Genomic DNA, 25,638 nt, shown 5'->3' on the forward strand with positions numbered 1-25,638 from the left:
GCAGTGGTTGAGAGTCCGCCTGCCGATGCAGGGGACGCAGGTTTGTGCCCCGGTCCGGGAAGATCCCACATGCTGCAGAGCAACTAAGCCCGTGTGCCATGGCCGCTGAGCCTGCGCGTCCGGAGCCTGTGCTCCGCAACGGGAGAGGCCACAACAGTGAGAGGCCCGCGTACCGCAAAAGAAAAAAAAAAAAGAGAGAGTGAAGGCAAACCACACAGTGGGAAAAGAAATATGCAGTACATACATTCAACAAAGGACTCGTATTCAGAATATATATAAAGAATCCCACAAATCAATAAGAAAAATGAAAAAAAAGAAATAGAAAGGTAAATAAATGTAAATATTTGCAAGTAAACAAGACCCTTTTGATTAACTTGATAAATTAAAGAAATCACAAAAAATTTGAAAAATGTTTTATATGCATGATAATGAAAAATACAACATATCAAAATTTGTGGAATGTGGTTAAAACCAACCATAAAGAAAAACCTACAGATGTAAATGCTTATATTATAAATAAAAGAGAGGTCGCAAATCAGTGTCATAGGGTTTCACCTTAATAAGTGAGAAAAAAGAAAATCCAAAGTTAGTAAATGGAAAAAATAATAAGAGCATAATTCAATAAAATAGGGAAAAACAGAAAAAACTAAGAAACTCAAAAGTCAGGGCTTTCAACAAAACTGATAAGCCCCTAGGTAGACTAATAAGAAAAATAAGAACACAAATTACCCAAAGCAGGAACCAAAGAGGGTCTAGCAATCTTACATGGAAAGGCTAATAAGGGAATATTATGAACAAATATTGCCAATAAAATTGATGACCTAGGAGAAATGGACAATTCTTTGAAAAATAGGACTTAACAATCAAAAGAGAAAATAATAACTGAAAATAAAATTCAGCAAAAACTCTCAACAAACTAGGAACAGAAGGAAACATCCCAATCTACTAAATGACATGTATGGAAAAGCTAAAGCCAGGGACTTCCCTGGCAGTCCAGTAGTTAAGACTCTGTGCTGCCAGTGCCAGGGGTGTGGGTTTGATCCCTGGTTGGGGAACTAAGATCCCACATGCCACATGGCACAGCCAAAAAATAAAAATAAGTAAAGTGAGTGTTAGTTTAAAAGAAAAAACAAAACAAACAAAAAAAACCTAAAGCTAAATCACACTCAATAATGAAGTATTAAACACTTTCCTCCTCAGATTGGGAATAAGCAAGGATGCTCATTCTCATCATCTCTGTTCAACATTGTGCTGGAGGTTCTAGCCATTGCAGTTAGAGGGTGGGGGATGGGAGGCAGAAATATATTTGGTCTTCATCCCAGTTTCTGACACAGAGCTCCTAAAACCCTTGGAATTTCCTTAAGGTGTCTTTTGTTATATTGATAAGGTGGACTTTGGTATAGCATCCCTAGAGGGAGGCTGGTTGCCAGGGAAACCAACCTTGTGATTAGAGGGTTGGAACTTTCACTCCCCACCCCTCTCATCAACCTCTGGGGATGGCAGAAGGGCTAGAGGTTGAGTTCAATTGCCAATGGCCAATGGTTTAATCAGTCATGCCTTTGTACTGAGCCTCCAAAAAACCAAAAGGTTGGGTTCTGATAGTTTCTGGTTTGGTGAACATGTGGAGGTGCTAGAAGAGTGGTGTGCCTAAAGAAGGCAGGGAAGATCTGTCCCTCTTCCCACATACCTTGCCCTATGAGTCTCTTCCATCTACTTGTTCCTTAGTGATATCCTTTTATATTAAAACAGTAATTTAGTAAGTAAAATACTTCTCTGAGCTCTGTGAGCTGCTCTAGCAAATCAAGCAAAACCGGGTGGGGGGGTCATAGGAGCATCTAATCTTTTTTTTTTTTTTAATTTATTTTTGTTTGCGTTGGGTCTTCGTTGCTGTGTGCAGGCTTTCTCTAGTTGCAGCGAGTGGGGGCTACTCTTTGTTGCAGTGCACAGGCTTCTCATTGCGGTGGCTTCTCACTGCAGTGGCTTCTCTTGTTGAAGAGCACATGATCTTGGCATGCAGGCTTCAGTAGTTGCAGGTCGTGCGCTCTAGAGTGCAGACTCAGTAGTTGTGGTGCATAGGCTTAGTTGCTCCGCAGCATGTGGGCTCTTCCTGGACCAGGGCTCGAACCTGTGTCCCCTGCACTGGCAGGTGGATTCTTAACCACTGCGCCACCAGGGAAGTCCAGGAGCCTCTAATCTAACAGCCATTCAGTCAGAAGCACAGGTGACAAGGTGGAACTGGCATCTGAAGGAGGGGTGCAGTCTTGTGGGGCTGAGCCTTTAACCTGCCTTTTACCTGGGATATGATGCTACCTCCAGGTAGACAGTGTCAAAATTGAGTTGAATGTAGTACACCTAGCTGGTGTCACAGAATTGCTTGGTGGTATGGTCAAAAAAATCCACAGATTTGAACTAGAGTCAAAATCTTATGGAAGAGTTAGAACTCTCATAAATTGTTGGTAGGAGTATAAAATGGCAGATCTACTTTGGAAAAAGTTCTGCAATTTCTAATAGACTTAAATATATACCTGTCGTATGGCCCAGTATTTCACTCTTAGGTATTTACCCAAGAGAAATGAAAACAGATGTCTACCCAAAGACTTGTATGCAAATCTTTACAAGACTTTGGATAACAGGTTTATCCATTAACAGCTAAAACCCAGGAACAGGGTAGATATCCTTCAATAAAAGAACAAGTAAATAAATAGTGCTATGTACATATAACAGACAATACTGAAAAATAAAAAGGAATGAATTACTGGTATATATATCACAATACCTGTCAAGAACTGTAAAGGGTCTTTTATCTTACCTCAAATGCAAGCTAAAAAATGAGCCTGCTAAAATTTCAAAGATGCTGGTAGAAGGCACAGTACTACAGATTCTGAGACAAAGGACAGTTTACTATTCAGAGCAATAGTAGTGACCAGAGTATCAGCTTCTTTATGCTGGTTCTACAAGCCCCAATTCCCACAGGGTGATGTGAAGAAGGTCAAATAAAACTTACACACAGTGGGTTGCATTATAAGAGAGGAACACTGACCTTAGGGAACCTGCATTTTTATAATGGGCAGTAAGCATTGCCCTTTACACTGGAAGGAAACACTGTCTCTATGTTCCAAAGCTGTTTGCTATATAAATATCCTTGAAAATATAGCCTAGAACAAAGGAGAGTCAATGCCTCATGCATAAAACACGCAGCAGGGCTTCCCTGGTGGCGCAGTGGTTGGGAGTCTGCCTGCCGATGCAGGGGACGCAGGTTCGTGCCCCGGTCCAGGAGGATCCCGTGTGCCGCGGAGTGGTTGGGCCGGAGAGCCATGGCCGCTGGGCCTGCGCGTCCGGAGCGGGAGAGGCCACAGCAGTGAGAGGCCCGCGTAATGCAAAAAAAAAAAAACAAAAAAACAAAAAAACACGCAGCAATCTGGGAGACCCAGGGAAAATTGTCTCCCAACAGTACTGAGTGAAAGCAGCTCTATACAAAAAGAGTACAAAATTGACTAGGAAGGACATAAGGTATCCTTCTGGAGTAATGATAATGTTCAGTGTTTTAAGAGTGGCTAAGGCAGGTTACAAAAGTGTAGCCATTTGTCAAAGTCATTGAACGGTGCACTTACAGTTCATGCATTTCACTGTATATCAATTTTACCTCAAAAAAGATACTGAACTCTAGTTAATGATATGCATGCTGAAGGATTTAGGGGGGAGTGCACTGATGTCTGCAACTTCTTTTGAAATGCATTAAAAAGACAGATTAATGGATCTACATTAAAAGATATAGAGTTAGGTGAAAAACAAGTACAGGAAAATGTTAACTATACAATCTAGATGTTGCATATAATAATGGTTTACTGTTAAAATTATTTCAACTTCTTTATGTTTCACATTTTTCATTTAAAAATATTATTAAAAATACACCTTTGATAAAGAGATACTTTGAGTGAGAGATATATTGCCATACTTAAAAAAAAATTAAGTATTAAGTTGAAATTAAAGTTATCATTATTAGGGCTTCCTGGTGGCGCAGTGGCTGAGAGTCCGCCTGCCGATGCAGGGAACACGGGTTCGTGCCCCGGTCCGGGAAGATCCCACATGCCGCGGAGCGGCTGGGCCCGTGAGCCATGGCCGCTGAGCCTGTGCGTCCGGAGCCTGTGCTCCGCAACGAGAGAGGCCACAACAGTGAGAGGCCCGCGTACCGCAAAAAACCCCCCCAAAAACTCCAAACTTACGTTTTTGGGTTTATCCAATGCAGAAAAAAATCAGTAACTCAGCTTTCCACAACTCCCTCGCTCACACCCATCTGAGGCCCTTTGAAAGAATGACTCTTATACCTTGCTACTTAAAAAACTCTGGAGTTCTGAGAAATGCTTCAGTGATTCTACAATAACTGATCTGAATTCCTATTTTTAAATATGCTTTTAAGTACCTTAAGATCTATAACATGTAACGATCACATTAGACACAAAATTAAGTCAGCAGAATGCCTAACATGTTACTCAGTACCACCAGGTTTACACATTTTTTTTTGGGGGGGGGTTCACATTTCAGAAGTTTCAACTGGTATCTTTCAGTGCATATATTACAACTTGCGCTTTTAATTTAAAATAGTACAGCCCTCCATTGCTCTTTCATTAAAGCTCTGGCTTGTTCAAGGCCACTCAAAAAAATCAAACAAGCGCAGTCACTACTAGAGCGCATGTGATATACACAAATGTGGCAAGACCCAGGCATACAATACAACTGTCAGCTGTTTATTAACAAGTGAACACATAAAGTGCTTTGTTATAATACCTTAAGAGTTCCTCTGCAGCCGAGTATCAATGTGTGTGTAATGTGAAAATAACTACTTTTAAAGCTAAAAAGAATTCTCTACTTCTTGCCTAAAAGTAGGATATTTAAAAATAAATGTGTTGAAAAAGAATATATATATAATATATCTAAATCACTCTGCTGTACACCTGAAACTAACTTAACACTGTAAATCAACTATACTTGAATGAAAAATAATAATTAAAAAAATGTGTAGTCTTTAGACTTAAGGCAAAACAAGTTCCATTATGCTAATAACAAATTGTTCTACTGTTTCCACTATGTGAAGAGTGCCCAAAACTTTCATATAAAATCATCATTCAAAGGCAAGCAAATATTATAACATTACTTGGTGCTGGGGTACTCCTTTTTGAAAATAAAACTTGTTTATACATGTATTTCAAATAATGAAATTGAGCAAAGTGTTTGTATGGTCACTGTCAAGATACAATGTCATTTTCAAATACAGAATGAAAATAAAGCTATTAATTTATTTTTAGAGTAAAATGAACAACTTCGTGGTTTGGAAAACAAAATTATATCATTTAAAAAAAACTACTAAATTGAATATTTGGGGAAAACAGTCATGGACAGAGAAAAAGCTTACTGATTTAGCAATGTGGTGTTACAATGTCACTGGGCTTACAAAGATAACATCAGCAAAAAAATTTAAAACAAAGTTTGAAATAAAGCGTAAAATAAAATAAATGCGAGTGAACTTTTATCTGGCTGAAGGGTATTAAGATACTTGAGGTATTTTTCTATATGACAACATACAGTAACTTATAATTTTTAAGAAGATATATTTTAAAATATACATGTTTATTTTCAACCAAGAAAGACCATTTAAGTTAACTGAGGAATCGTGGTTGTTTAAAAATTTAAAACCTCCCCATTGGACATTTATAATTCAAGAATCAAAGCAGTTACTAAATATCGCCAGTGATTCAAGACAGAAACAAAAATGTCCTACAATTCTGTCAAGCTTCTGAATCTGTTTCTTTTTTGAAAGAAATAAACTGCTACTGAGGAAAATAGCTCCCATCTTTGACAGAATATTAGTGGTTTTATTTTTACTACATTTATTGAACACAGTAATTTTCAAGAAGTTGTCAGGGGTGAATGGCAGTTCTTAGCTCATATACCCATAGACTTGGTAGGCTCGCACTTCACCACTTTTTAAATTAGGCATGGCCATGTGACCTGCTCTGGTCAGTGAAATGTGAGTAGAAGTGGCTTACGTACCTCTGGATTGAAGTTATAAGAGCTAGTGCCCAATCTGCTGTTATTACCTATAACTGCTTCAGCAATCAGAGAAGGAGGTTTCATGATAGAGTCTCCATTAGCCTGAGTCCTAAAGTGAGGACCGTGAGTACAGGGTCCTGTAGATCACATTGTACATGTGAGAGAGATACAACTTTAATCGTGTATAGCACTGAAAATTTGAGGTTGTTTGTTACCAAAACACAATTTAGACTCTCCTGCATGGTACAGAAAAAGGAATCTAGAAGTGAGTTGTGGCCATACCCAAAACCTAAAATATCTGCCATTATCTTATGGGCTGGCAAGCGGGAGACTAAATTATACTAGAAGGCAATCCATGCTATGTGGTGTCAAAGCATTTAGTAAAATTGTCCCATAACAAAACATCTTGGTCACTCTTAAGAATGGAGAGCCAAGAATCACCTTTCTTTCAACATGGGAAAAGGAGCCAACATAAGCAAATAGAAAAAAAAAAGTCTGGAGTAAATAGGACAAGTAGGGAGAATAAAGCTTAAAAAATTGCAATTAACATCCTCAGATAGATAAAAGATTATATATTATAAATGAAACAAGTCAGGGTTCTCCTGAAAACAAGAAAGAGCTCTTGGAAATTGAATATATGATTAGAGACGCTGAAAATTCAACAGAAGTGTCAGAAAATTGATTAAATACTCCAAAAGGGCACAAAAACAAAAATGATGAACAATAAGAGTGAAAAGTTTAAAATATAGCATCCTCCCATAGGAGTTACAAAAAGAAAAAACAAGGAGGCAAGGACTTTGAGAATAGTTCCAATAACAGAAAGACATGAGTTTTCATACTGAAAGGATCAAGTCATGTAAAAAATTAATTAAAAAACCTGGCACATCACTGTGAAACCTCAGAACAACCCAGGTTGGTGGGAGGGGAGTGACTTAAAAGCTTCTAGGGAGAAAGAAAAGCAAGGTGGAGTCTTATAAAAAGGAGTGAGAATCAGAATGGCATCTGACTTTTCAACAGCAACAACAGACACTAGAAGATGAGAGAAAAATATTTTCAAATGTGAGGGGAAAATATTTCCATATAAATTCTATACCTAGCCAAACTAACAGACACATGGAGTCTTGAAAATGTACTTCCTTAGTACTTTTCTTAGGAAGAAGTTTATGGATGTGTTCCATCCAAACATGGAATAAAAACCAAGAAATATGAAGACATGAGATCCAGAAATAGCAAAGAGGCAAAAAAGTTCCCAGAATGAGAGTTAAAAAAAGCATGGGACAAGAGCTATTCAGCAGGCCTGAACAGAACAACAGGGTTTAGAATGGAGCAAGAGTGTGGTAAACTCCAGGAGGGATGCTCCAAGAAAGAAGAAATGAAATTGGCAGACGATCTGAGATATTTGAAGCTATGGAGTAGCTTTCCAGTTCTGTTGAATACTTTGGAGACATAGTAATGATACATATATAATAAATTAAGAAAAAGCAAAAAGCAATTATTAACTCTAAAAATTGTTTTTAAAACAGGAAAAATCACAGTACACTGTGATTCCTGTTAACAACTTTTATGTTGCTACAATAAAGTAATACTAAGTATTTCTTTAATCAAAAATTGTGCTATACCAAATGTAAAATAGCTAGCTAATGGGAAGCTGCCGCATAGCACAGGGAGATCAGCTCGATGCTTTGTGACAACCTAGAGGGGTGGGATAGGGACGGTGGGAGGGAGGCTCAAGAGGGAGGGGAGAAAAAAAAATTGTCCTACACTTTTTTTTTTTTAAGAATGGGGGAGGTAAAGGTAATCATATTCTGCAGTAGGAAGTCTATAGATAATATCTAAGGAGCAAAAGAAACAGCAGTATGAAACAGGGCAGTAAATTCCAGAAGAAACAGCTGGACAATTTTATTTTGGTTTCCTCTATAAAAAAGGAAGTGGGGTGGGGAGGAATGGAGCACAGGATTGCTTTTCCTTTTTTCCTTCTAAGCCTTATAGAACTATTTGATTTTTTTAAACTATTACTTTGATAAAATTAATTTTTAAAAAAATCAGTGAAAGAAAGGGGGAGAAAGAGAGACTGAAACTCAACATCTCCATTGCCTCCTCATCCATTCATTCCTCAGGCCTTGGTAAAGTGACCTCTGCCCTAAACTCCACAAAAATGCTCTCACCGTGGGGCTTCCCTGGTGTCACAGTGGTTAAGAATCCACCTGTCAATGCAGAGGACATGGGCTGGAACCCTGGTCCAGGAAGATCCCACATGCCGCGGAGCAACTAAGCCCGTACGCCACAACTACTGAGCCTGCACTCTAGAGCCCGCAAGCCACAACTACTGAGCCCATGTACCACAACTACTGAAGCCCACACACCTAGAGCCTGTGCTCTGCAACAAGAGAAGGCACCTTAATGAGAGGCCTGCACACTGCAACAAAGAGTAGCCCCCGCTTGCTGCAACTAAAAAGAAAGCCTGCACGCAGCAACGAAGACCCAACACAGCCAAAAATAAATAAATAAATAAACAGATTTATTAAAAAAAAAAAAGGCTCTCACTGTGAATCCAGTGGACTCTTCAATCTTTAAGCTTTATCTTGTCAGCTTTACAGCATTTGACATTAATCACTCCCCCACTGCCCTTAGTATCCAGGATCCTAAGGACTAATTTTCTTCCTATGCCTCTTGTCACCGCCCCTCATTGACACCCATAAGCCCGTCTTCCTTGACCTCTGAATTATCGTTGTTCCCTGGAACTCCACCTTGGCCTTCTACTCACTGCATCTGCTTCCCCTGGGATATAGTTTCTATATCCCCTTAATTTCAACTACTACTTACATAATAACTCCCATTATAGTATTCCCAGCACAGAGTGCTCTACTGAGCTCTCTCCAGCCTCATATACCCAACTGCTTACTACATATAGGCACATGACTCTCCTTTATTATGTCTAAAACTTAACTAAGGCATATCCTCCAGGAATAATAACAGCAAGCACATACAATGCTCACTTGTCAGGAACTATTCTAAGCATTTTAACACATTAATGTATGTGCAAGTGAATCTGATGAAGGAAATTAAGGCAGGGCCACAAAGCTAATAAATGGCAAAGCTAGGATTTCAGATGTGAAATCCAAGGTCTGGCTCTGAGGTATAGCCTCTGAGACACACACTACGTTAACTCACCAGTCGCGTCACTGCTTTCCCTACTCAGTGAAAAGTGGCCATCATCCAGCTAGTTGCTTGACACAGAGACCTCCATCTCCCTTAACCGCGCACACCAGCCAGTCGCCACGTTCAGCTCATGATGATGTTACTTAGCACCTGTAGCATCTGCTCGCTTTCTCGCATCCTCCTAATGCAAGTCTTCAGCATATCTCACTTTAACTGGATTAACAGCTTCCTACTGGTCTCTTCGCTTTTAACCCATTCTCCACGTTGCTTCTAGAGTGAACATCCTGAGGCACAGGTGTGCGCCTTCTCTACCCAGACCTTCACTCTACCCTGCTCATATACCCAGGCTTAAAACTTTCAGTTATCCCCACAGTGTTCGGCATGAAGTTCACACTTCTTAGTCCTTTAATTTCTAGCCTCTGCTTAAATTCCTAGGCTTAACTCTTCTCATACTCTTCTATTCCTTCTCAGTGTTCTACCTGTTTACCTCTCATACCGGTGTCCATGCTCATGCCACTCTGCCTGGAATACCTTCTACTGCTCTCTTCTCTACTTTGGCCTGGTCTCAGGTAGACAACCTTCCTTTCTGTTTTTATAAATACCTGGTACACATCTATAACAGACTTTTCCATCTATTATTGTAGTAATGTGTCCTTCCCTCTGAATTGACCGTAAGACCCAAGAGATATCACTTCATTTCATTCATCCAACAGGAAATGAAGACAGGTAGCTTACGTAACTTGCTCAGTCATCAGGGGAAATGCTGTCTAAATCCAAAACCATGCTGCGTGAGTCCAAAGCTAAAGAAGGTTTTTAGGCAGAAGGAGTGAACACAATGAAAGCAACAGTATTTTCGGATAAGCTGCTATAATCTAAGACCAACAGTCCTTCTCATATTCCTGAGCAGCGGTTTAGTGGTTTCTATAGCTAACTACGCTATCTTAAAATGATAGTGAGTAAGGGCAGGGTTCTCTTGGCAGTTTTCATCAACACCTCCTCTTTCTCTTTGTATTACTTCTCCTATTCAAAACAGTAGGTCTTTGATAAAAGTTATATCTGAGGGAACAAAGGGCCCAGAATTAAATATTGTAACAAAAGAGATGTTAAAAAATATTGTATTTATACCTACAATTTAGAGATAAAGAAATTAAATCCCAAATTAACTTTGGAAAATGAAATGACCAAAGTCTTGTAACTAGTGGCAAAGCTGGGACAAGATCACATTTACTTTCTTCGAAGTTAGTGTTCTTTTTCACTAACTACATAATGCTGTTTCCCACAAGCCTAACTTTATAGTATTTTACAGCTTAACACAGTAATCTCCATTACTGATTAACTTGAATGAAACTCCCCTCATAGTAAAGTTAGCTAACTCACAAATCTACTGTGTCATTGTAATATACCGTCAAGGTACAAGAACGTCTGCCCAACTTGAAAAAACACCATGGTTTCTCATCAAAAAACCTATGCTTTAAAAGCTATGGATAAGGCAAAATCAATGACTGCCTCAAAAGATATATCCTCTAGAGGAGTGCTGACCAACAGAATTTTATGCAATGACAGAAATGCTCTATATTTGAGCTGTCCAAGATGGTAGCTGCCAACTAGCCACATGTGGGTAGTGAGCACTTGAAATACTGCTAGTGCAACCGGGGAACCAAATAGTTTATACTTTTTATTAATTTAAATTTAAATAGCCACGCAGGCTAGACTGCCATCTTGAACAGTGTGGTTTTAGAGTTATGTCAGAGACCTGAGAGGTATTTTGCAAAGGAGGTTTGAAAATAGATCACTATACAGTTTGGGGGTTTTTTTGTTTGTTTTTGTTTGTTTTGTTTTTGTTTTTGGCTGTACCGCGAGACTTGTGGGATCTTACTTCCTTGACCAGGGATTGAACCCTGGCCCTCAGCAGTGAGAGCACTGAGTCCTAACCACTGGACTGCCAGAGAATTCTCTAGATCACTATACTATTCAGTCCTATTAATGTAAAAGAGTTAGCATAGGTAATGACCATGAGATCCATGATTTTGAATTTTTTTTATTAACTGCATGACCACCTTCATTTTCCAATCTGTGTATCAGAGAGCAGGATATTATGTGTCATGGGAGAAAATCTTTATGGCTGGTGCAAGGTTGGGCAAAAAAAGTGAACAAACCCTCCTCCTCTAAAAAAATCAGAGGATCTCTTCAAGTGCCCAGCCTGCTCCAATGATCACAGAAGGGTCACAAAGCCCCAGGGGATCTTCCCAGGCATGAAACAAGTTCCACAACTCTGCTCTAATTCTTTCACTGGATAAATCACTGGATACGTGTAAGGCAATGTCCCAGCTATGCCACATTACAATTTCTACATTACTACAAATTACTCCAAATAATCAGACAGAAGAGAAAAAGATGTAATTTTAAGCAAGGGCTTCATTAATTTATGACTGTGCTATGTATTTTATCCTTCCTCCCCTATCTCTATCGTTTAAATACTTGCTAGAAAAAATTAACTTCCAGCTAGTAATATGTTTTTTGTTTAATATCCAGAAAATCTTGGAGCAGGGCTTGTATATCCCTTTTACTCATAGGAATATAATATTGCTTTAATTAGCTTATCATCTTTCAGTAATATTGTTTCAATTTCCATGATACTTTCACTAGCATGTTTATCCAATACTTATATTCTCCTGTCTTCTCTATCCAACTGTTCTGAATACTTCATTGCCCTAGTTAATAATTCTTCCTTTCTCTTATACATGTCCCATTTTCCCTTAGAATCCAGACAATTTTTTTTTCTGACACTTATCAAACCTAAACAACATTTTGGAAATGAACTATCTCCTCTTGGAAAAAAGCATATTCATAGAAATGATTGGTGTCTAAATGCACTCAGACCTCTCCCAGATTTTTTACCTAGCTCTGTGAAGGCCCACAGGATCACAGATAAGAGAGTACGTGGATGGCTCAAGACAATCAGTTACTACCATAAATAAGTCAAGCATAAATCATGCTGACAGTGCGAAGTCTGGACCAGGAAATAATACCAAAAGAAATGCCATCTTCAAGTATAAAAAACTGTGATTTGTGTACGTTTCGAGGGCAAATGATTTATATATGTTCCAGAGGCAAAGCATGTAAACACTGTACATTTCCATATAAGTGTGGTGCTCAGCTTACGTTAAAGCAAACATAGTTACTCAGGGCCAAAGCTACCAAAGATAGGCTTCTAAAGTGTTTTCATAAGAATGGGTATCTGTGGGTTTCCCTGGTGGTGCAGTGGTTAAGAATCCGCCTGCCAATGCAGGGGACACAGCTTTGAGCTCTGGTCTGGGAAGATCCCACATGTCACGGAGCAACTAAGCCCGCGCGCCACAGCTACTGAGCCTGCACTCTAGAGCCCGCGAGCCACAACTACTGAGCCTGCATACAACTACCGAAGCCCACGCACCTAGAGCCCATGCTCCGCCGCAAGAGAAGCCACCACAAAGAGAAAGCCCACACACCACAACGAAGAGTAGCCCCCACTCGCTGCAACTAGAGATAGCCTGCATGCAGCAATGAAGTTCCAACGTGGCCAAAAATAAATAAATAAATTTATTTTTAAAAAAAATGGGCATTGCATCGACTTAGAAGATCCTCTTGTTTCCTTTCTGCATAAGATGGTGGCAATAAGTGAAGCAAGAGCAGCAGTAGGTCAAAGGCTTCTAACAGGATGAGATAAAAAACTGAAAATCTAAATGAAATGTAAAATATATACAAACATGTCAACATATTTATATGTTTCACATCTACCATCTGCGAACTATTCCTGAAATTTAAGGCAATTAGTAATATGAACTGGGATTCAAGGAATTGGAATTCTTTGAAAACAAGAGGAGATATATCCAGGTAGTCTGAATGTGACCTTGGTCATATTACTTAAGCTCTCTGTATATAATAACAGTACCTAAATTGGGTTGTTATAAGAATTAGATGAGTTAATATACATCAACCACTTAGAACAGTACCTGGCATGTAGTAAATTCTATGATTAATTGTTATTGTTTCTAGGATAAAGAAGCATTTTCTATTTTTTTAATTTAATAAATATTTTTAATCCAAGTTCTGCTTATTTTCTTTACATATTCTTTAAACTTAAGCCATTTTACCCATTAAAAATAGTAGTACAAGAGAAACTCAGTTACAACATACCTTCTATTATATAAATAAAGGTCTTGTGAATAGTTAGCCAATAAGGCCAAAACTACATCTGACCACATATGCATTAAAAGGGAACTTTGTATGTACATTTGATAACATTTTTAAAGTATTTGTAAGTTATCACTATTGCCTTTTTTTTCTTATCACAAATAGTACCTGTTAATTTTATAGTTATAAAACATTTAATTAAATATAAAATTAATTTTATAAAATTATAAAACATAAAACCTACAGATAAGAAAAACAGTAAAAATCACATGAAATTCCATCATACCATTGTTACCATTTTTTTCAATCACTTTATTACCATTATTACCATTAAACTTCCATTTTTTCATATGCATAGGCAGATGGAGATCTGACTTTTTTCAAACATTGAGATCGTATTATAACCCAATGTTTTATACTCTACTATCTTTCATTTAGCACAGTAACATGAGCAACTTTCCACTGCAATGAACCTCTTAAAGCTGCAAGTATACTTTCCTACCCTTTCTCCAGGCAGACTCTTATTTGAAACTTCTGTATAAAAAACAAAGAGACTACCATATGATCCAGCGATTCCACTTTTGGGTATGTCTAAAGAAAACAAAAACACTAATTCATAAAGATATATGCACTCCTATATACACTGCAGCATTATTTGTAATAGCCAAGATTTGGAAGCAACCTAAGTGTCCTTCATCAGATGAATAAAGAAAATGTGGTACACACACACACACACACACACACACACACACACACACTGGAATATTACTCAACCCTAATAAAGTGTGATATCTTTCCATCTGTGACAACACAGATGGACCCAGAGAGTATTATGCTAAGTGAAGTAAGTCAGGCACTTGAAAGACAAATACAGTACCATCTCACTTACATGTGGAATCTAAAAAACAAAACAAACAAAGATAACAAAACAGAAACAGACTCACAGATACAGAGAACAAACTGATGGTTGCCAGAGAGGAGAGAGGAGAGGTGATGAGTGAAATAGGTGAGGGAGATTAAGAGGTATATACTTCCAGTTATAAAGTAAACAAGCCATGGGAATATAATGTACAGCAAAGGGGATATAGTGAGCAATATTGTAGTAACTCTGGGGAGATGGTTACTAGACTTGTGGTGATCATTTTGTAGTGTATAAAAATATCGAATCACTATGTTGTACATCTGAAACAAATATAATATTGTAAGTCAATTACACTTTAATAAAAACAAAACCAAAAACAAATAGAGACAAAGCTGCTGTGGCTGAAGCAGAATTAAGTTGTGTTCAGCCTCCCCCATTCCCAGGGTCCTCAAACTTCCTCCAAAGAAATCAAGGGCACTTCTGAATACAGGTTAACAATCTAAGTTTGAAAACATCATTTTAAAAAACTGGCTACACAATATTACATTTTGTAGATGTTCGTAATTTAACTAATTACCTAATGATGAAAATTTAGTTGCTTCCCTTTATAAAAAGTGCTATGAGGGACTTCCCTGAAGGTCCAGTAGTTAAGACTCCGCGCTTCCAGTGCAGGGGGCGCGGGTTGGATCACTGGTCGGGGAACTAAGATCCTGCATGCCACACAGACAAAAAAGAAAAAATAAGTGCTATGATAAAAACGTTTGTGTACATCCATCCTTACTTACAGGCTTTTGACATGTACTGTCAAATTATACTCTAGAAATTTGTATCAGTATATATCTGCCAGAGGTATATGAGACTGACCATTTCTCTGCAACTTTACTAACATCAGGTATGATCATTAAAATAAATAACTTTGCCAAACTTTAATCCATTAAATGCTGTCTTAAACTTACATTTCTTTCATTTCTATTTATACTTCTACGAATTTCTATGTTCCTGTCCTTTGCCCATTTTCTATGAGGATGCTTGTATTTTCTTACTGTCACAAGACTTCTTTATACTGCAAGGATAGCAACTTTTTGCCTCTGCACTGCATATAATTTTCTTATTTTGCAATCTGCGTTTTAATTTCCTAACAATTTTCTACAAGCTTTTAAAATCTAATTAAAAATTTAAATAGAGTTAACATGAAAAAGATCCATGGTCAAGCACAATATAAAAAAAATCTGGTTTACCTTATCCTTCAGATATATACATATTAATTTATACATAATTTACTCACTTTACTTGAATGTATGACTCCAATGTGTAACTAAACTGTAGTTTATGAAATTAAAATATATTTGGAATAAAAGATTTCACTCATTAAACAGCCGTCATTACTTTTATAAACAATAGGTCATCTAAATATAAAATTGACTTTAAGTGTCAATGTCAGTGAATGACTAGTGATATTGGATCCTAAGAGGAAATGAAAGAGCAAGAAGAAATTAAATTTTTATACATGCAGCTGTAACATGACACAGCTGGCACATTTGGAGAGAAAAAAAGCAGCTAAATATAAATGGCAAAGGTCAAAAAAGTTTTAAGTCACAAATAACTACTTGGTTATTATTCTCTATATTTTAACAATAAATTAAACTATTATACTAAGAGTAAAATTAGATGAAGTAAATCATCTAATCCTAAACTATTTTAGGGTATATACTTTGTTAAGTATGATCCCTGCTAAAGTTTAACATTGAAAAATCTAAATAAAATGATAAATAATTTTACATCCTTCTTTTTTGAACTTTATGTTTTATGAATGAAATAAATGTAGTCTCAGGACTTGAATTATACAATAAATTGTACTGCAATGAACTTCAACCATTTATAAATTTTTTCCTTATGAATTTTTACAACATGAAATACTTCTTAAAATTATGAGCCAGGAATTAGGCATGTTAACTTTAATATTCTGTTATAATATGGTTTTATTTGTATTACATTTTTGTATCTAAACCTATTCTATATATGATTAGAACAAATTGGGTGGATAACAAAAGTACTTATGTTTTACAGTATAAAAACATTTAAAACAAGCTGAACAATCAGGTTCCAATAATGGAACCTTTCTCTCCTCAGTTTATTACTGTGTATAAATAAGACAGTTTTTTCGAAGGCATCTAAAGAAGACAACCTTATCAAAAAGGCACCAGGGAATAAATTAAGGATGAAATGCTAGTGCTCCTTCCGATGAATACCAGCAACGCTAATGGGGACGCTAGGCATCGAAACCCGGAAGTGTGAGCCTTCACTAATGCTCTTAGACTAATTTTTATGGGATGTGAATCCAGCCACACGCAGATTACAAATTCTGAGTTCGGTATAAGTATGAACTTCCTACCACTAGCAAACTCTGCCACCGTCATTATTTTGTACCACTGTCACCAAATGTCAAATTTTTCAGCCTAAAAACACATTATTATTTTAATAATCAGGCATAACTTGCAACTTTCAGGATATCTTACAGAAACAGCATTGGTGGGTATTACATACTTTTGTTGATACTCTATTATCCAACATAGAAACTATGTATATAGGTGTAGTTCAATTTTGTCACTGTCAAGGGTTCAGAGATTTTTATTCTTCTGTTCCTTTACTCTATTTATCAGTAACAGAGGCTCGTTAATTCCTCCTCCAAAATGTTTACCATTTCCTTTATATCACTGCTTTTACTGTCTTTCCCTTTCTGAGAAAACTGATAGCCTCACATACAACTATTGGAATGATCTTCTTCAAACAAGGTAAAGACACAGAATAAAGTGTACAATGGTACACTGAGCAAAAACGTTTTAAAGCCCAGAATATAAAATTATAACTATAACAATGTAAGGAAGTATATGGACAAGTATTTTTAAGAAAAATCGTTATTTTAAGTTATAGGCAAGGTGAAATGTTCATTAAAATCATTTTTAGGTAGTTAATAATTTTAAAAACAGTTGTATCATTCACAAACATTCATTTCATCATACCGTAATCTGGTTTAGGAATCTACCTGAACTATATTCTAAGTTGATCATTTAAAACCATTCACCAATGGTCTTTCCTTACCGTTCCACTCTTCCTAACTGCCCTTACTTACTATCCTCATTGTACTCCAACTACAAACTTAACTAGAGTAATTCCTAACGACACCCAACCTTTATCTTTGCCACCACGCCCTTGCTAAATTCTCCTCTTCCCTTATCACTGTTATAGACTGAGAAAGACAAAAGCAGCCCCTGACAGCTGGGGGCTGGCCTGTCACTCTTGAGTCAGGCGCTGTGATGCTGGCTTGGCACTCACAGCTACACCAGGGTGTGCATAGCAAAACATTTTATTCTCAACACAAACGATTTCAGACAAGGCCACTCTGTGATTCTACCTGAACAGAAACAAAAACAAGAAACAAAAATATTGTCCAAACCCCAAAATGGTCAAACACTCCCCTTTTCTGGATAATTTGTCTGCTTCCTTACCAATTCCAGTCATAGCCCTGCTGTGTTCTTCCTGCCTTCTAGAGAAGTATTATTAAGATACCCAACCACAGAATGATTGCTTTCTTCTCACAGCATCCATTCCAGAGCAAACCCCAGTTTCCTTGACCCTTTCCCCAAATCACCTAACATAAACCCAAATCCTATAAGTCTTTTCTAACACCCCCCTTAACTGAGATGCTCCAAGGTTCCATATGATGTGCCGTGTCCCTTGCTGCCTCAAGTTCATATATACAATTTTTTGTTGTTGTTGTTCAAGTGTGTTCCTGATGGCATTTACATATATATAATTATATAATGCTTCTTTGAGTCTTGTTCAAATCACCTGTTAACTAAAAGTGCCTATTATCTGAAACCAAACTATTTTTAGTTTCAGTATATACTTTTACAGTTCATATTACATATACATTAAGTAAATGTGCTTCCACCACAAGCAAATATACATTTGTTCCTTAATTCCATAAAAAACAGATAAGCTCCTTGTGGATCCAAACATTTATATCTTTATTTCACTACAAAGAAGGAACACACAGATATGTCATTAATCCCTTTTATTTATTGGTACATCCCCAAATTCTGTTCCTGGATCCTTTTCTTGCCAGTCACATTTTCTTCTTGTGTGATGCTATCCACCTCATGTTCACTACCACCTAAATCTGATGACTTCTAAAGTGATAACTACAATCCAGCCTTCTAAGATCCACATGGATCTATCCAACTGGATGGTTACAAGGCTCTTACACTCACATATCTAAAACAGAACTCAGTATCTGGGCCCCAAAAACCTGTGTCTGTCCCATTCACTCACCCAAGTGAGAAATCTAGACTTTCCTCTACAACTAACAGTTTACCAAATCTTGAGTATTTTTAATGTTTTTCATAACATCTCTCATCTTCCTGTTTATACCCAGTATTACTACTTAGTTAAGGTCCTTACCACCCTCCCCCTTAAACTATAGTTCTCTTACCTCCCTTACATCCATCTTCAATATAATATGGTACAAAACCATCCAGGCTGAAAACCTGCTCAAATTAGTTCCTTGCTTAAAATCCTTCAATGGCTCCCCAGTGTCATTAAGTTGAAGGCCAAACCTCCCACCTCTTCAACTGACTCTCTTGTACTGTCCCCTCAACCTTCAGCCATATTCAACTATATGAAATGTCCTAAAAATGCTAGGCTTTGGGTATAATGCTCCCACTCTGAGAATCACTTCCCTAGATGTCTGACTGACAAATGCTCTCCTCTTACAAGACTCAGCTTAACAATCACCACAGATAAAATATTTTTAACACCCTGACAAAAATCAAGCATATATTCCCCTTTTGAATTCCAATGTAATTCCTGACAGCATCTACATCACTTTAATGCACTTCTGTATATATAGCTTTTTCTCCTATTCTGAACTGCAAGCTCCTTGAAGACAGAGCCATGACCTGACTTAATTCAGCTTTGTATCCTGAGCAGTTAACACCATGCCTGACACAAAACAGAACTTCATAAATAAGTTAAATAATTGATTTGCTAATTCACAGCAAAAGAAATAATTTTTCCATGAATCTTAAGAGTAAGGCTGGGCTTCCCTGGTGGCGCAGTGGTTGAGAGTCCGCCTGCCGATTCAGGGGACACGGGTTCTTGCCCCGGTCTGGGAGGATCCCACATGCCGCGGAGCGGCTGGGCCCATGAGCCATGGCCGCTGAGCCTGTGCGTCCGGAGCCTGTGCTCCGCAACGGGAGAGGCCACAACAGTGAGAGGCCCGCGTACCGCAAAAAAAAAAAAAAAAAAAAAAAAAAAGAGTAAGGCTATCACCACAAAGAATGTTCCTGGTGCTACACCATTTCACATAGTTCTGTATCCTGATTGTGATGGTGGTTACACGAAGCCACACGTGATAAGATTTCATAGAGCTTTACACACATTGTACCAATGCCAATATTTTGATATTGTTTTAATGTTTTGATATTGTACTATAGTTATGTAAGATGTAACCACTTGGGGAGACTGGGTGAAGAGTACACAGGACCTCTCTATACTATTAAAAATTTTTAATTCATAGGAAAAAAAAAAGTAAGGCTAAAAGTTAAAGGATGTTCTATCAAGCACTGGTGTACCTTAATGACATCTTTAGAGATAAATAACTTCTTTGCAAAATGCTAAAAGAAAAAGAAACTTTACAAGATGATCAGTTTAGGACTTTCCGAATTGCTGCTTATACTGATGCTCATAAGAAATAAACAAGGTTTAAGATCCTACCTTTTAAATCCTGAAATGAACAAATTAAACACTGGCTACTTATTCAACAATAAAAGTAATCTTAATAATGCTAATCAATATAAACACATAGGGACTTCCCTGGTGGTCCAGTGGTAAAGAATCTACCTTGCAATGCAGGGGACATGGGTTTGATCCCTGGAGTCAGGGAACTAAGATCCCACATGCTGCGGAGCAACTAAGCCCGCGTGCCACAATTATTGAGCTCACACACCTCAACTAGAGAACCCATGTGCCGCAAACTACAGAGCCCACACACTCTGGAACCCGCACGCCACAACTACAGAGCCCACGTGCCCTGAAGCCTGCACACCACAACTAGAGAGAGCCCGCATGCCACAACTAGAGAGAAGTCCACGTCACAACAAAAGATCCCACATGCCTCAACAAAGATCCAGCGTGCTGCAACTGAGATCCGATGCAGCCAACAACAAAATAAATATTAAATAATAAATAAATCTTTAAAAAAATTAAAAAAATAAACACATAAAATCAGGGACATAAATGTGAAAGAAAATACTTTAAAGGTTTAAAAACAAAATGAAGGAAAAAACTTTATAATCTCAGAGTAGAAATTGATATAACCACAATTTAGCATTTGAAAACAAGATAGCTTTTCTTAATCAAGTTGAAAATACACATACCTTATGACTCAAATATTTTTTTCTAGATATAGTCTAGAAAAATTCTTGCATATGTGTACCTGAAGACTTGTAAGAGAATGTTCAGTATGGTATTGTTTATAATGGCAAAAAATTTAAAAATCAATTGATTAATAATAATGATAATAGAATATGGTATATTCATATAAGAGAATACTATACAATATAATTATGGATATATGAATATCCGTATATGAATATGGATGAACTACAGCTATATATAATAAGTCTTCAAATATTAAGCATAAAAATCAATTCTAAAAGTTTTTTAAAAGCCATTAATAAATGCCTTAATCAATTTCTAATTTTCTTCCAATCCCAAAGAAATATAAATAGGAAAACTATGGTATGACTACCTTTATTAGACAGGTAAAATTTTTTTCAATTAGAAGTTAACCTGACAACTAGAAAACAATTATTTTCAATAAAATAAAAATGAAGAATCTAAGTCAGCACTGTCCAACAGAACTTTCTGTGATGATGGAAAGGTCCTATATTTGTACTGTGCAACACAATAACTACTAGTCATATGCAGCTACTGAGCACTTGAAATGTGGCTATTGCAACAGAGAAACTAAATTTCAAATTTTAATTGAAGTTAAATTTAAAGAGCTGTATTTTATAAGTGATTATCATATTGAACAGCATAGCCCTAAATATTTCCTTCATAGAAACATAACTTAGAAGAATAATTATGCAATGCAAAATCTAAAATACCTAGTTTGGGACTTCCCTGGTGGCGCAGTGGTTAAGAATCCTCCTGCCAATGCAGGGAACACAGGTTTGAGCCCTGGTCCAGAAAGATCCCACATGCCACGGAACAGTTAAGCCCGTGCACCACAACTACTGAGCCTGCGCTCTACAGCCCGCGAGCCACAACTACTGAGCCCTTGTGCCACAACTACTGAAGCCTGCGCGCCTACAGCCATGCTCTGCAACAAGAGAAGCCACCACAATGAGAAGCTTGCATGCCGCAACTAGAGAGAGCCCGCGTGCAGCAATGAAGACCCAATGCAGCCAAAAATAAATTAAATAAATTAATTAAATAAATTAATTAATTAAATAAACAAATAAAATAAAATACCTAGTTTTAGCGACTTCCCTGGTGGTCCAGTGGGTAAGACTCCATGCTCCCAAGGCAGGGGGCCCGGGTTCAATCCCTGGTTGGGGAACTAGATCCCACATGCCACAACTAAGAAGTCCACATGCCACAACGAAGATCCCAAAGATCCTACATGCCGCAACTAAGACCTGGCACAGCCAAAATAAATAAATATTTAAAGAAATAATAATAAAAAAATAAAATACCTAATTTCGGCATCTTAAGTTGATTTTCTTTAATAGTAAGTCTATATGTATATATATATATATATATATATATATATATTTTTTTTTTTTTTTTTTTTTTTTTTTTTTTTTGCGGTACACGGGCCTCTCACTGTTGTGGCCTCTCCCATTGCGGAGCACGGGCTCCGGACGCGCAGGCTCAGCTGTCATGGCTCACGGGCCCAGCCGCTCCGCGGCATGTGGGATCTTCCCGGACCGGGGCACGAACCCGTGTCCCCTGCATTAGCAGGCGGACTCTCAACCACTGTGCCACCAGGGAAGCCCGGCAGGCGGATTCTTAACCACTGAGCCACCAGGGAAGCCCGTAAGTCTGTATTAATTTATAACGTTCTTTGCTTTACAACTCTCACCACTAAATCAAACCTCAGGTGTTGGATGGAAAGATGCTTTCGTTATAAAAAAGACATTTTACGTATTTCTCTAGGTCCTTTCACATCTAAAATCTCCACTGAAACGATATAACCACTGAAAGCATACAATTAAATTAAATTTCCATTCTCGTGGGCTTTCCTGGTGGCGCAGTGGTTGAGAGTCCGCCTGCCGATGTAAGGGACACGGGTTCGTGCCTGGGTCCGGGAAGATCCCACATGCCGCGGGGCGGCTGGGCCCGTGAGCCATGGCTGCTGAGCCTGCGCATCCGGAGCCCGTGCTCCGCAACGAGAGAGGCCACAAGAGTGAGAGGCCCGCGTACTGCAAAAAAAAAAAAAAATTTCCATTCTCCCACCGAAAATATAATAGTAAAGGCTCTGTTGTCACAGATGAGAATACTAGCTCTGGCACTTACTAATTCTATGACATCAGTTAAGTTTATTTAACCTGAGCTTCAATCTTCTCAGTTTAAAATGAAATAATATCTAACCCAGATGAATAGCAAGATTAAATAAAATGAAACAAATTTGCATTACACAGTGTCTGACCCTTATTAGAAACTTCCTAATTGTAATTTGCCTTTCCCACTTCCTCCCCTTCTCCTTCCCCTTGAATAGAGGGCTTTTGCTCTCTCCAAAATAATCAAACCATGCTATTTTCCTCTCCCTTTTGAGTAAAAAGGCATTTTCTTCTTTTCTTCATTTTTTTCTATTGAGACATTTGTTTTCTGAATAACTTAGAAAAAACATAATATTAAACTCTATGGCATCAGAAAAGTATTCCATGCTATAGATTACACTAAGTTTTAATACACAGCAGCTTACAATACTAAAAGAAAATTGTCAAAATAAATTTATATGTCAGAAGTCAGAACAGACATGTAACACAGCTGTTACATGAACTCAGCAATGTTTTATAGATCACCAGAGTGTAAATGCTGGGAGTAGCTAAGAAAGAAAGGTGTACAACCTCTTCCTAATCATGATTAAGAAAAAATAAGGAACAATCAAAATTTATCTTTTTAAAATGCATTTATTTTCTTCAATTTTTTCTGTGCATATCAGTTAATAGACCTAGAATTGTATTTAATAAATTTAGTTTTATAGCACTTAACACTTCATAATGAACATATTCTAAGTCATTAGTTATTCTTCAAATTATTTTTTGATGGCTAATATATTACTTTATTCAGAACTGAGCAAAGTGTTTGGCACATAGTAGGTATTCAATAAATACTGGATGAATGAATAGGTCCAAGTTTTTCCACTCTATGGGCATACCATAATTCAACCATAGGCTGATTTTTGTACATTTTTCTTCATGTCGATATTTGCATTATCAATAATGCAATAAATTTTGCCATAAGCCTTTGGTTAACTATTTCCTTATAAGCCAGGTTTTTCGATAAACAATAATCTTTATTTACTATGAGTTTCAACCTTTTTTTCTCTACCTTGGTGAAACTCCCTCTTCTTGAGTAAGCATATTAGTTGGACTACCTGTTCAGGCACAAGGCTCTATATTTTATACAACTGTATTAGGTACTTCATTTTTACATAATGTTTAAATATCTTTGAACTGATTTTCTAAACCAACATTTAGATAATGTTCAAAATAAGTTGTCTCTTCTATTAATGTATTTTAAGTAAATAATTACTACTTAGACTTAAGAATTAAATATAATACAATCTTGTCTTCACTATTTTACTTCACTATTTTTAAATGTTAATAACTTCGCTTCATTATTTTAAGAAACTAATTCAAGAGATTAAATTTTATGTATACTAAAAATTAATTTCTATTCTGAAGGAAATAGCTATGCAGTTCAGATATAATTTTTAGTTTTATCACTATATGGAAAGTTTTAACATAGCCATCATTATGTTTAAATGAGATATGATGTATTTAGTAGTATTTGTGGTAGACAGAATTCTGTCACGCCCAATTTTCCCTAACCCTCAAATAATTCTCTCCTTTGTGAAGATGATAGGATATCACTCTTGTGATTATGTTACACAGATATAATTACAGTTACTAACCAGTTGACTTTGAGTTAATCAAAAGAGAGATTATGGGGTGTGTTTGGGGCTCTATATAATCACCTGAGTTTTTAAAAAGCAGAAAATTTTCTCTGGCTGGTGACAAAAGGGGAAGTCAGAGAGACTGGAAGCAGGCAAGACCCACCACTGCTGACATGAAGATGTTGGGTCCAGCAGGCAAGGATGTAAATATGGCCTATAGGAGCTGACAGTGGTGCCTGGCTCATAGCCAGTGAGAAAATGGACACTTCAGTTCTATAATCACAAAGAACTAATTTGTACCAGCAATACAAATAGAAAGTGAGCCCTGAGCTAGAGATGAGAACAAGTTGGCTGACACCTTGGTTTCAGCCTTCTGATATTCTGAGCACCCAGCAACAGAGAACCCAGCCACACTGCACCAGACTTCCGACCTATAGACTGTGAACTGATAAATGGGTATTGTTTTAAAGCCACTAAGTTCGTGGTAATAGAAAGCTAATTCAGAATTGAAGTGGGAGGAAGGAAAAGAGGGGGAAGAGAAGTGTAAAAAAATGTATACCTCATAAACTGCAGGAAGTAGTGCACAAAGTAGTGCTCAAGGACTATCCTACAACTCAAAAATAACAACCCTAGCATAATAACAGCTCTTAACAGAGCATCTACCTACCAATGCAATGGGCAAGGTTAAAAAAAATAAAAGCCTATGCAAAATTTTAAGTCTTTGGGGTTTGTTTTCTACATTCTTTCTTATCTGTGAGTGCCTCTCCTCATCCATTCAGATTATGAAATTCTTAAGACTAACAGTAACTCCTATCCCTACCCAAACAGAAAAGTATCTGAGTGATCCCTGGTATGTATTCACTACACTTAAATAAAAATTAGCTTCATTTGAATGCTACTACACTATCCAGGATAGTGGTTCCCATATAGCTGTGTGGGAACTCAGATGATATTTTAAATACTTCATTGCATTAATGTAAAACATAAGAACAATGTCGATGCTTGCAAGTTGTCTTTCTTAGGGCTTTTCCTTTATTCAGAGATGGTATCCCTCCCACGAACTTAGAGTAATTACAAATGTCCTTACATGGCAAAATAAGAAACAGCAATGCAGCAGTGTGCTGGAGCTGGCTTGTACCAGCTGAAGACACCTCATTGTTAAATTTGTATGAATCCCATGAGATGGTTGTTAAATACAGCCACT

At 37.4% G+C, this 25,638-nt stretch overlaps 1 protein-coding gene across 1 annotated transcript in view; it reads right to left on the reverse strand.

Annotated features, from left to right (window-relative positions):
* LIN28B (lin-28 homolog B) overlaps window positions 1-25,638 on the reverse strand; it is a gene marked incomplete at both ends in the record, with an annotated part of 120,213 nt that overhangs the window by 63,977 nt on the left and 30,598 nt on the right. The gene's annotated exons all lie outside the window — the stretch shown is intronic.

This window comes from Mesoplodon mirus (genome assembly GCF_964341445.2).
Source record: "Mesoplodon mirus genome assembly, chromosome: 10".
Classification (NCBI taxonomy): domain Eukaryota; kingdom Metazoa; phylum Chordata; class Mammalia; order Artiodactyla; family Ziphiidae; genus Mesoplodon; species Mesoplodon mirus.